Raw genomic sequence first — 12,888 nt, 5'->3', positions numbered from 1 at the left:
TTAGTACTGCTGGATTTCTGTATCAAGGTTTTGTTTGCCAGTAAGAAGAATTCTTCTGTACTGGTTAATATAAAGATCGTCTTTTCAATAAATGTTTTATTGGAAAGGCGGTCGTGACAAACTTGGTATCAGAGCCAGGCTGACTGTAGGAAGCCACTAGGTGCGATCTCTAATCGGTTATTAGCTTATTTTATTATTCTGCATATTGTAGCAATTTTCTGTTGGTCATCATAAATTTATGATTTGACTATTCGGGATTTTGTCTCCTTTTGTAGATGGCGGGCAACGTTTGTGAGTCACAGGTGTTCGCCAATGTTCCTGAGGGGTTTGTCAAACTCCTCATCTCCATCACCAAGATCGCGATCGGGCCATCAGTCCGTCCGGAGTTCACACTCTACTGGCACAAGCTCAGCGACAGTTTGTCCATGTACCAGGCCGCAGTTCAATTCAAGGGAGGACGCGCCAAGTTCCGCCGCTTTCGGTACGTCGGGAGGGCCATGCCTACGGAGAGGCATGCCATGCAGATGGCTGCCCGCGAGGCAATAGCTCGTCTCTGGGATGTTCTTCCTTCAATGAAGACTCATCGCTACCGCTACCTCCCATGCCACGTGCCATACACTTGCCACTATGCATTCGCTTGCACCAGGGGAGAAAGAGATGAGGCTATTGAGATGCTTGTTGAGTACCTCAAGGCACTAGAGGCAGCTTTCGACAACCTCGTGGACGACCTCGTAGCTGCTCGCATGGATTCCATCCATGGCTGCTCCGCCAACAGGAGGGAGCTGCTCCACATGGCACCACCACTAACGTTCGTCTCGTCCTCAGCATCATATACACCGGCCATCTTAGACACCGCTCGTCGCCTGCCTACCACTGAGGAGTTTAACCAGGTCATTCCTCCCACTCCAGTCCGAGCCGCACCACCTGCCACACCCGCGCCAGCTCCACAACCCAGTACTTCGCGCCTGGAGCCTATCATTGAGGAAGAGGTTGAGTCTCCAGCACCACTGGGTCTTACCCTCGGCAGGCCAAAGGAGGTCTTCACCATCTCCGACTGAGCACGCCTAGCAGCAGTGTGATGTGCCAGCTTGTATGATATGTTTATATGTACATAGGTTTGGTGAGTAGTAGCTTGTTTGCGCATCATGTAGGATCTCGGAGAAGTGCACTATCCTAAATAACATGTCAGGAATGTGTATGCACATCTTGAGTGATGTGTTGTATAATTATGGTTTGCATGTAAGATATGTACTGAGCGGTCCTTCTCCACGCGCGATCTAGTGTTTTCTTGAAAAATGTTGAAGTTCTTGAAATTTCCGCCTTTACAAAATTATTTATTTTATGACTCAACTTTCTCATGAGTTTGAGAAATTACCCCAGAGTGAAAAATGCCTCGTCCCTAGACGCGTTCCATGCCAAACCCGCCGGAAGAAAATTATGGTGCCCAGACTAGCAACAACTTCACACAGGGACAGTCAAGTCAGCAAGGCAGTGAGACAGCATTTACTCAAGTATGCCGACTTTATGAGCAAAGCCAGCAGCAGCACCAGGAAATGATGAACCATGTTATCAATATGGGGAATCATCGTGAGCCTTATCAGCAGCACTCTAAATTGGCTGAATTGCAGAAGACGCGTCCCCCAATGTTCTCTCATACTGATAAACCTCTTGAGGCCGATGATTGGCTTCGAGACATTGAGAGGAAGCTGATTATTGCACAGTGCTCAGACCGTGAGAAGGTACTTTATGCACCTCACTATCTCACGGGAGCAGCCGCGTCATGGTGGGAGAATTTCCTGCACATGCACCCTGATGAAAACAGTATCACATGGGAAGATTTTAAAGAAGGATTTCGTGGGGCGCACATTCCCAGGAGCATTATGAAGATCAAGAAAAGGGAATTTGATGACCTCAAGCAGAGAAGCATGACAGTGACTGACTACAATAGTCAGTTTACCCTATTATCTCGTTATGCCAACGAAGAACGTACGACGGAGGACAAAAAGATGGAGAAGTTTCTGGATGGTCTGGCACCAGCACTTAAATACCAGTTGGTCGTACACACCTTTCCAGACTTCAAAACGCTTGTGGACAAGGCCATTACATTGGAAAATGAGCGCCACAGCTTGGAGGAATTTCGCAAGCAGAAAAGGGACCAAGTTACTCATGCTCGCAACAACCGGCACAAGACTGACCCTTAGAAGATTGGAGCAAACCGACCCACAACCAATGTTCCGCGCCCAATCTAGAATTTTCACGCAAGGGACAAGGATTTTACGTATCGCCCAGGTGTTACTTGCTATGCTTGTGGGGAGGAAGGGCACTATGCTAAACAGTGCCCAAAGCCAAGAAACTCGGCCCCAAATCCGAACAACAATGGGAACAATTCAGCACCCAAGTGTAACAACTTCAACCCCAACAACAATCACAAGAAGGGTCACCTGAACCATGTGACCAAGGAGGAAGCACAAAATGCCCCGGATATCATACTCGGTACGTTCCCTGTCAACACAATACCTGCCATGGTTTTGTTTGATTCTGGAGCTTCTCACTCGTTCATTTCGAAGAGTTTTGCTTTGCAACATGATTTTTCGATACTCCCTTTGGAAAAATCCATGATCATCAAGTCCCCTGGGAATAAGGAAGTCACTCAGAGTTACTGTCAAGGTGTGGTTATTGAGCTCAGAGGGCTGAAATTTCAAGAAAACCTCATCGTATTGGAAAATAAAGGACTGGAGGTTATCCTAGGAATGGATTGGTTAACCACCAACAAGGGATTTATCGATTTCTTCAACCGGACTGTAATCCTCACTCATCATCACGGGAAGACAATAAAAGTCGCAGCCGAAGAAAGACCAGGATCACGACAACCAAGATTGAACAAGGTGGACACCTCAGAGTTAAGAAAAGTTCCAGTGGTATGTGAGTTCCCCGACGTTTTTCCCGAAGAACTACCAGGCATGCCACCATACCGGGAAATAGAATTCAGCATTGAACTAGCACCTGGAACCACCCCCATCTACAAGAAACCCTATAGGATGGCACCCTCCGAGTTAGTAGAATTAAAGAAGCAAATAAAAGAATTACTGGACAAAGGATTTATACGAGCCAGCTCCTCACCTTGGGGTTCGCCAGTATTATTTGCCAAGAAAAAGGATGGGACACTGAGGTTATGCATAGACTATCAAGCACTCAATATGGTCACCGTCAAAAATAAATATCCGATGCCACGGATAAATGATTTATTTGACCAGCTCACACAAGCCAAAGTTTTCTCAAAAATTGATTTAAGGTCAGGATATCATCAATTAAAAGTCCGGACAGAAGATATCCCTAAGACAGCATTCACCTCCAGATACGGACTATATGAGTTTACAGTAATGCCGTTTGGACTAACAAACGCCCCCGCATATTTTGTCCACCTCATGAACAAAGTGTTTATGAAATTTATGGACAAATTTGTCGTGGTGTTCATTGACGATATTCTAGTATACTCTAAGACACCAGAAGAGCATGCAGAACATCTCAGGATTGTACGGGGAGAGTTAAGGAAACACCAATTGTACGCCAAATTCAGCAAATGTGAATTTTGGTTAAGACATGTTGATTTTCTAGGCCACGTATTGACCCAAGAAGGTGTTGCCGTGGACCCAGAAAAAGTGAAGGCCGTAATTGGCTGGAAACCACCAGCCAACGTAACAGATGTCCGCAGTTTTCTGGGAATGGCTGGATACTACCAAAGGTTCATTGAGGGATTCTCCACCATAGCGAAACCAATGACACAGTTACTCAAGAAGGAGAAGAAATTTGTGTGGACTGAAGCTTGCGAGAAGAGTTTCCAAGAACTCAAGAAGAAATTAACAACCGCACCAGTGTTAGTTATACCAGACATACACAAAAGTTTTGAAGTGTATTCTGACGCATCCCGGAAAGGCCTCGGATGTGTGCTGATGCAAGAAGGCAAGGTTGTCGCATACGCTTCAAGGCAACTTCGAAAGCATGAAGAAAATTATCCTACTCATGACTTAGAATTGGCAGCAGTCATTCATGCACTCAAAGAATGGAGACACTTTTTGCTTGGAAATCGTTGTGAAATATATACGGACCACAAAAGTCTCAAATATATTTTCACACAGCCAGAGCTCAATTTGCGGCAATGACGCTGGTTGGAATTAGTGAAAGACTATGATGTTGGCATCCACTACCACCCAGGAAAAGCAAACGTAGTGGCAGATGCTCTTAGTCGAAACCCCAACTCGGACGACAATAGTCTGCAAGGCTTGAGACCTGAATTTCAACAGGAGTTTGCCAAACTCAACTTGATGATGGTCACGGAAGGCACTATGTCAAATTTGGAAGTACAACCCACCCTTGTGGAGCAGGTTAAGAAAGCTCAACATGGACACCCCAGCATCGAAGGCATAAAAAGAAAAGTGAGTATGGGCAAGGCCTCGGAATTCGTCATAGACAATGAGGGAATATTATGGTACGGAGACAGACTTTGCGTGCCGAATAGAGAGGGCTTCAAACAGAAAATCCTGACCGAAGCCCACACCACTCCATATTCGATCCACCATGGAGGAACCAAAATGTATAAGGACATTCAGGAAAGATTTTGGTGGCACGGTATGAAGAGGGATATAGCCACCTTCATTGCATGTTGCGATTCTTGTCAACGCATAAAAGCCGAGCACCAAAAACCAGCCGAACTACTGCAACCAAACAGGATACCTGAGTGGAAATGTGACGAAATAGGGATGGATTTCATTGTCGGACTACCTCGGTCACAATGCGGAAATGATGCCATATGGGTCATCACCGATAGATTAACCAAGGTGGCACATTTCATTCCAGTGAAGACAACCCACACCACTCAGAAACTTGCCAAGATTTATCTCTCCCATATAGTTTGCCTGCATGGAGTTCCAAAGACTATAATATCCGACAGAGGCACTCAGTTCATCTCAAAATTCCGGGATCATTTACAACAGGCTCTAGGAACTTAGCTAGCATTCAGTAATGCCTACCACCCCCAGACTGATGGACAAACCGAACACGTGAACCAAATTCTAGAGGACATGCTAAGAGCATGTGTCCTCACCTATGGAACCAGTTGGGAAGAAAGCCTGCCATATGCCGAGTTCGCATACAACAACAGTTACCAATCCAGCCTACAAATGGCACCTTTTGAAGCCCTGTACGGACGGAGGTGTCGTACCCCATTAAATTGGTCAGAGACAGGAGACAGCCCTATCTTCGGCCCAGACATGCTCAAGGAAGCTGAAGAGGAAGTTAGACTCATCAGGGACCGACTCAAGACAGCGCAAAGTCGACAAAAGAGCTATTACGATCAGAAGCACCGTGAAGTCAGCTTTGAACTCGGTGAATGTGTGTACCTACGAGTATCCCCTATGAGGGACCTGCAACAGTTCAAGGTTAAAGGAAAGCTAGAACCAAGATTTATTGGACCCTTCTATGTGATTGCACGGAGAGGCACCGTAGCCTACCAGCTAGACCTACCCAAGGAGCTGTCAGACGTCCACGACGTGTTCCATGTCTCACAGTTAAGGAAATGTGTAAGCAACCCAGAGAAGCAGGTGTCACATGAGAACATTGATGTGCAACCAGACCTCACCTACAGGGAGTGTCCAATAAAGATATTAGAGGAGTCTGAAAGGAGGACCCGTCAGAAAGCAATTAAGTTCTTCAAGGTTTAGTGGAGCAATCACACCGAGGATGAAGCGACATGGGAAAGAGAGGACTCTCTCCAGGCAGAATACCCACACCTATTTGAGGATCAGCTGAAATCTCGGGGACGAGATTTTTCTTAAGGGGGTAGGTGTTGTGACACTCAAAAAAATTTAATTTGGTTTTTATCAAAATCTTTATGTGATTTGGAGGAAGCTATTTAAAATTTTTCTTAAACCCTCTCCCCCTCGAAAACTTTTATGACAAATATTTTTGTACTCTTCTCAACCTTGATTTTTTTGGCCTTGAGAGCTTTTCATTTTTGTCTTGCCTCTACTCAAATTCATTTTTGAAATTCCTTCTATTAAAAGAAACCCTAGGAGTTATGGGTTTATTCTTTTCCCCATCCAAAATTTCCTCTTTTGCCATGTCACTTTTTGACATAGCCTTCCAAAACCCCTCCCTACCTTGGATCAGGTCAGGGCTCCCATCTCCAGCAAGTCTCAAGCCATATTTGGTTTTTATTCAATTTATTTTCCTCAAAAACTATTTCTGCCATTATTTATGGGCCTAGGTGATATGCTCCCAAATAATAACTAAACTTCTTTGTGGATTGAGAGAATTATTTTAAAATGCAAAAAACATTCTTTTTTGTGTTTTCAAACATGGAAATACAAGGTGAACCTCTGTCACAAGAATTTTTGAACTTCCCTGGACGGAGCACTTGAACTTCTTTCAACCAAACCTTTGAAGCTTTTATTTTTCTATACTTTTATTCTCACGTGAAATACATTCGTTGCAGTACTTGAACTTCTTGTTGTTTTCACTATGAACGTCTGTCACATTTTTGTGTATATGTCGAATTACACACAATTGAAGGTCGGACGTCATTTTTTTGCCATTTTAAAACATGTAATTGGAGGTCGGACATCCCACAATATAAATTCTGAACCGTGCATGGAGGTGCATGTGAACTTCTTGCAACAATTCTGAGTTTTTATACACTTTGAACTTCTACGTTCTTTTAAATTGAACTTCTTAGTCTTTATTCTTAGGAAAAATATGTTTTCAAATAATCATTAAACATTTTTTTCAAATTGAACCCCATACTTTTATTTTTCCTAGAAATGGAAAGAATTTTAGTTTTTCGTAAACATCAAAGTACTCCTTTTTATTAAACTTGAACTTCTTTAATTTTATTCTTTAATAACGAAGAAAACCTATGTTTTTTTAATAAATATCGAAATTCTTTATTTTCGTAATTTGGACTTCTTGGTTTATTTCTTTGTAGTAACGGAAAAATCCTAGTTTTCTAATAAATATTGAACCGGCCCGTTATTTAAATATGCACTTCTAGAGTTTTTTGTAAGAAACAGAGAAAATCTTTTTTTATGAATTTCGTACTGCTCTATTTTTAAAAGGTGAACTTCTTGTTTTCATTCTTTAATAAAGAGTAAAATCTGAATTTTGTATAACCATCGAACTGCTCCATTTTTTAATTTGAACTTCTTGGGTATTCTAACGGATAATTTTTTTATATAAATTTATGTTGAGATGCTTTCTTTTTCTCGTTTGAGCTTCTTGGGGTTTGTAATAAACATTGGACTTCTTTGTCTTTTAAATTTGAAACTCTAGGTTTTTCTAGAAATAGGGAAATCCATGTTTTCTTTATAATTTTTGAAATGATCAATTTTTTAAATTTGAACTTCTTGGTTATTTTAGAAATGAGGAAACTCCATTTTCCAAAGACGGGAAATCCATGAGCTTTTTTTGTAAAAATTTATGTGTCTCTGTTTTGTTTTCTCATTTTTGTCGAACTCTTCAATTTTATTTAATATGGACTTCGAGAGTTAACACTATTCTAGGTGAGCGTTTTTTCGTTCTTCCTATAAAAGTATCGTGGTGCGTTGGTTTTTTAATTTGAACTTCTTCGTTATATTTCTAGAAACAAAAAAAATCCATTTTTTTATTAAGATCGAAGTACTCTATTAGTTTTAATCAAACTTCTCAGTTTAAGAACAAAAATGAAATGCTCTGTTATTCTAATTTGAGCTTCTAGGTTTTTATTTATTTTGCAAAACGATTTTTAATATCGATTTTTTATGAACGTCAAATTACTTTGTTTTTTATAAAAATGAACTTCTTTCTTTTCTTAAACTTCGAGAGTAAACAATTTCTGGGTGAGGCTTTATTTATTTTTCTTGTTTTTCATGTTGTGTATGTTGTGTGTTCTTTTTCTCCTTTTTTGGACTTCCTTTTCTTCTAGTATTTGAACTTACTTGGTGTTTTGTAGTTTTTTAATTGAAACTAACATATAAAAAAAATACTTTTTTTGCATCCATACATACCGTTGAACTTCAGGAAATAATACGGAACAAGAAACTGTACAACATGATGTTTTTGACCAATGTTTTTCTGTTGTGTGTGGGTCAACTAAGTCCTCTCTTTTTTGTACACCGCATACTTTAAAATATAGAGAACAAAATCGCTGAATGCTTTTTGCTATTGCTTACACACGTGGGTACTAGCTTGACAAATTCTATCAACTAATGGATGTATGTATCAGACCTCGGAGTGAGTTAGCTTTCGCTAGGTACTATGTGCTCGCCCTGCCTCGATCAGAAACAACCGATCAACGAATCCATTTTGTTCAATGTGTGTGCCCTGCCTCAGACCTCGCAATCAGCTAGCTAGCATTTTGTTTGAACTTTGACGACTGTATCCATGTATCTGAAAATCTGCAAGATGTTTCAAACTCAGGTTTTACCTCTATGTGACATGCCCGAGCGGACGTACGTTGTTAGATTCTAGAACAAAGACATGATAAATGACTAATGGGAACCAGCTTGACATACCACTTAGCTGGAACATAGAGCGGGCAACAAAAGCGTACAGGAAATACTCTATTCTCTCTCACGGTTGACACAACCAGCAACAGAAAAGAGCAACCAAGCAGCGCCAAACTCCGGGAAGGTTGACGGCATCGGGTGAGTTAGACAAATTCTGCTCAGACGGCATCGGGTGAGTTTGTTGAACAATACCAGTTGGTGTAGTTGAACGGCGCCCCGACAGGGTGCTCGGGTGGCCCATTTGAACGGCGTCCCAGTAGGGTGCCCCCGAGCGGCGTGCTATGTGGTGGAGTTGACCGGAGTAGGCTATCAGGTCTGTCCTCGATGCGGGTAGCAGCGGGTGGAGTTGACTAGGTGCGATTGGTGGTAGTCTTCTTCCACGGCCATGGGGATCGATGGTGACGGGTGGAGGCGATGGGGAGTAGCAGGAGCGGGAGGAAGGCAGGGTGCAGCGGCGGGTGGGATGCAGTGGTGCTCGTGGTGATGTGAGGCGACGACATCGGCGTTCCTTGACCTGGCATCGGAGCTCATCAAGGATCCAGAGGAGGGGATGGCACGGGGATTCGTGGAGGCGGGAAAGGGAGCGCTCGCGTCACCAGGGCGGAGGACATCGCCGGGAGCCAGTCAGATTCGACCGGAAGTTCAGGGCGCGGCTCTCCAGGGGCCGGGGCTTTCGCGGGATGCATGGGGAGGTGCAGGTTGGGAGGGGCAGCACCGAGGGATGCAGGCAGCGGTGAAGTTTGGGAGGGGCGGTGCCGGGCGCGGTGAAAGTTGGGACGGGCGGCGCCGACGACGGTGAAGGTTGGGAGGGGCAGCGGGGGTGGGTTGGTCTGGCCGCACCGCGCATGGTAGTGAGGGAGAGGGCGGCGGGTGGGTGCGGGTAGTGGGGGGAGAGGACGCGGGGTGGTGGGAAGTTCGGTGCGAGATTGGTTTTTTTATCTGCGGGTTCAGGAAGGTCTCCGCGCGCCTTATAGGGCTCATCGTGATCCAAATAACTATTCTAATCCCAGGATTAGAATAGTGCTACTCTCTCTCTCTCTATATATATATGACTTCTACATAGCATCTCCATCATCATTATCAGTACATCCTACGCAGGTGAGTTAGGATGCACTTGATCCCAGAAAGGTATCTATCCTTCAAACCAGTGGAGTGCTTCAAACTAATGACAATACATAATATCCAACAAAAGAGGGTCATGCTACAGCAGTAGGATACATTGCTCAGTCTAGATATCAGTACGAATCAAGTTGTGCATATTTGCTGTTGGCATGAACCACATTGCCGCATGTCGGGTTTGCAAAAGCCATCCATCGCATGGAAGCTTGATGCCTTTCACACACTGAAGATTATCTGGCAACAAGTTGTGTCGACGAATCTCTGGATATGGTGATTCATGAAACCCATGGTATGATGTGTAAACACAGTTCCCCCTGGCGAATAGAAGTTGCATAGCACAATAATCATCGCCGGTGATATGATCGATGATTGGTTGGATGATCGGATAATTGAGCCCGAGGAACGTGGAGTAGTTGCCGAGGCTGTAAAGTCACCTCTAGTTGAATACGCCTGGCCCAACAGAGCTGGGATCTTTATCGAGCACGAAGCAGCCATAGCCATCAATGTCATGAACACCCCTGGCATTGTACTACATGTGGTTTGATGAAATGGTTTGGTCAATTTGGTACGTGTAAATGAGCATCAAATGACCGCCGTCAGCTGAACGAGCGATAAACCACCACCCATCGGCTGGTATGATTCCAGGTTGTGGAATCATGAAGGCAACGCATTTGTGTCTGCTGCAACAATTCAAATTGGAGACCAAAAGGACAAAAATAAACAATCATGTTCACATTATGTGTGGAATTAAGATTATTATAATAGTGACACATATCATAGACAGATAATTGCAATGTTGTGGTGATAATCATACCGCATTAAAAAAAATAAGCCAATGGCTTTCATATTCTCTACTCCTATAAAAGACTCAGTTGGTGATGATCGTGTGTCTGCCATCCGTCATTTCTCACCATCAGATCTGCATTTAACGACTATAATGTAAGTCGTGGCATTTTTGCAACAAGACCCCACTCCTCTGCTCCAATTTGTAGAAACCCCTTAGTATCTTGAAACCAACCACATCCGTCCCCCACCTCATCAAAACAGCCACAAGGAATATATTTTGAGTGAAACCTAATACGAGTGTATTTTTAGTGATATATACACCAAACTATAGTGTTTTTCTTTCAAATTTGTGAACACGTATTATTCTATTTTGGATCCATTGCAACGCACGGGCACATTGCTAGTCTAGCAATATATCATGGTTCAAACATCATGTAACAATGAGAGGAAAACAAATATGACAGGGCCTACTCATATTCTACCATAGCACTTACTACATTTATCATATCAACTCTAAGAAATAACATGCGTTGTTATAAAAATCCTAGAAATGAGAGTAACATATAGCAATCATGAGGTTATACTCATAATATCTATTCTAACAATCATTAGATGCCAATTGTTCTTATATCAACTCTAACAATAACATCCATGGTCATAAAAATCTAGGAAATGAGAGGAACATATAGCAATGATGTGGTTGTACACATACTATATATTCTAAATTTGTAACAATGAACAAGCAGTCGTATTCTTAAGGTAAAGATGAGATGAGATAGAACAATTACATGATGATAGATTCCACCAGTATAGGCAGCCAATCTGTGCGTAGACCGCATAAATGATGCCATCATGCACTATAGCATCAAACAAAAATGTTCGGTGAAGAGGATCGACGATGAGCCATAACCATGTACGGCGACCGGATTCTAGATAGACTAATCCCATGTTGAACATGGCAATGAGCTTGTAATCCATGTAGTCTTGTGATGGTGTGGGCACTTTGCAGATTACAACCTTCAGCAAATAGAGGTCGAGCCAAAAGCTCGACGCGTCTCGTGCGTAGTAGGAAGGAGTGTCCGGCGGGCCGCGAGGCTCGATGGCGGCGGTATCCAACGATGGAAGGGTGATCCCTCGCTGGGTGCAGATATCCACGAGACGCCACAGACTACCAGATTGGTGGATGAGGACGATCCATTTGGCTTTCATGCCCGCCCAGTAGTGGTCGCGCATGAAGGACAGGTGGACGGGTAGTGGTAGCATGTCGAGGGGCACCACGGCAACCTCCGTTGGATCGTCAAGTCAGTACAAAGACACCGAGCATGCGGCCAGACGGACGGAGTTGAGCGGGTCCATACGATTCCATATCTGCTCCAAGAGAACATCGGGGAGGGAATTCCAATCGCGGGTCTGCGTGTCAGTCAGTTCTGCCATAGGTTTTTTAGAGCACTGAGTGATTGGGGTTTTCGGTGCCAACGAGCCAGCGGGGAAGTGGATTCAGGCGGGCGAGCGAAGAAGATGGCGTGTGTGGCCGAGTAGTGAGCGGGGGGATATGGTACGCGTGAGCTACTAAGGAAGATGGCGCGGGCGGGCGAGCAGTGAGAGGGGGGAAATGGTGTGCGGCCGACGAAGGGGAAGAGAGGAGGAAGAAGAAGAGACGAGGAAGAAGAGTGAAATACGGGGAAGAAAGTGCATTAAATCTCACTTCTACTAGTACTACTACCAGGATATACCGTCCTTCGGAGTGTAAATAGTTACGCCGATGACATGTGGGTCTACCTCAAGAGGGCCCATATGTCAGTTAATGGAGGAGAGTGGTGCGTAGTCGTATTTGCGGAAGTGTGCTCCACTGGCAAACATGATGGCAATACTGGGTAAGGCTGATTTAGTAACACCAACATGCTGGTTTAGCTTATTAATCAAGTGTCCGATCTGTTGAATCGTGTATTGCACTTCACTGTGAAGGCTAGTTGAATAGTTCTCTCTGACTGAGATGGGGAATAATGGACCGCGAAGACTTCCTATCTACAGTATCCCTATGCCTGTATACTTGGGCCCCTCCCAATGCTCCACCTTGTACAGGTGCTAAGGCTGCCATGTAGGCAAAAAGTCTGATGCAGCAAGGTAATTATGAGGATAGATAAGTGTGGTGACCCCAGTACTCAGCGCGAGAACCTAGACAAAATACTTAAATGGAAGAATCCCACCAATGCATGAAGAACTTTAGTTACAAAATCATTAAATAAAGGATGCGTAGCACCAACAAGTTAAGCACCTATACATGTAAGCATTGGGAGCTTTAGTTGCTAAAGTTTTTAATGTGCTTAGCACCCCATGTAAGCACCGATGCATCCTTTCCAATGATACGTCTACAACGTATCTATAATTTTTGATTGCTCCATGCTATATTATCTACTATTTTAGATGTTTATGGGCTTTATTATAC

General features: G+C 43.7%; 1 pseudogene; it reads left to right on the top strand.

Moving 5' to 3' along the window:
• Window positions 1-275: 275 nt before the first annotated feature.
• Window positions 276-1,079, top strand: LOC147961234 (uncharacterized; annotated as a pseudogene).
• Window positions 1,080-12,888: the final 11,809 nt, after the last annotated feature.

This window comes from Triticum urartu, chromosome 7A (genome assembly GCF_056163025.1).
Source record: "Triticum urartu cultivar PI428250 chromosome 7A, HENAU_Tu73, whole genome shotgun sequence".
In the NCBI taxonomy this organism is placed as follows: Eukaryota; Viridiplantae; Streptophyta; class Magnoliopsida; order Poales; family Poaceae; genus Triticum; species Triticum urartu.
The sequence above is the reverse complement of the archived record's forward strand: the minus strand, read 5'-3'. Positions and strand labels throughout refer to the sequence as shown.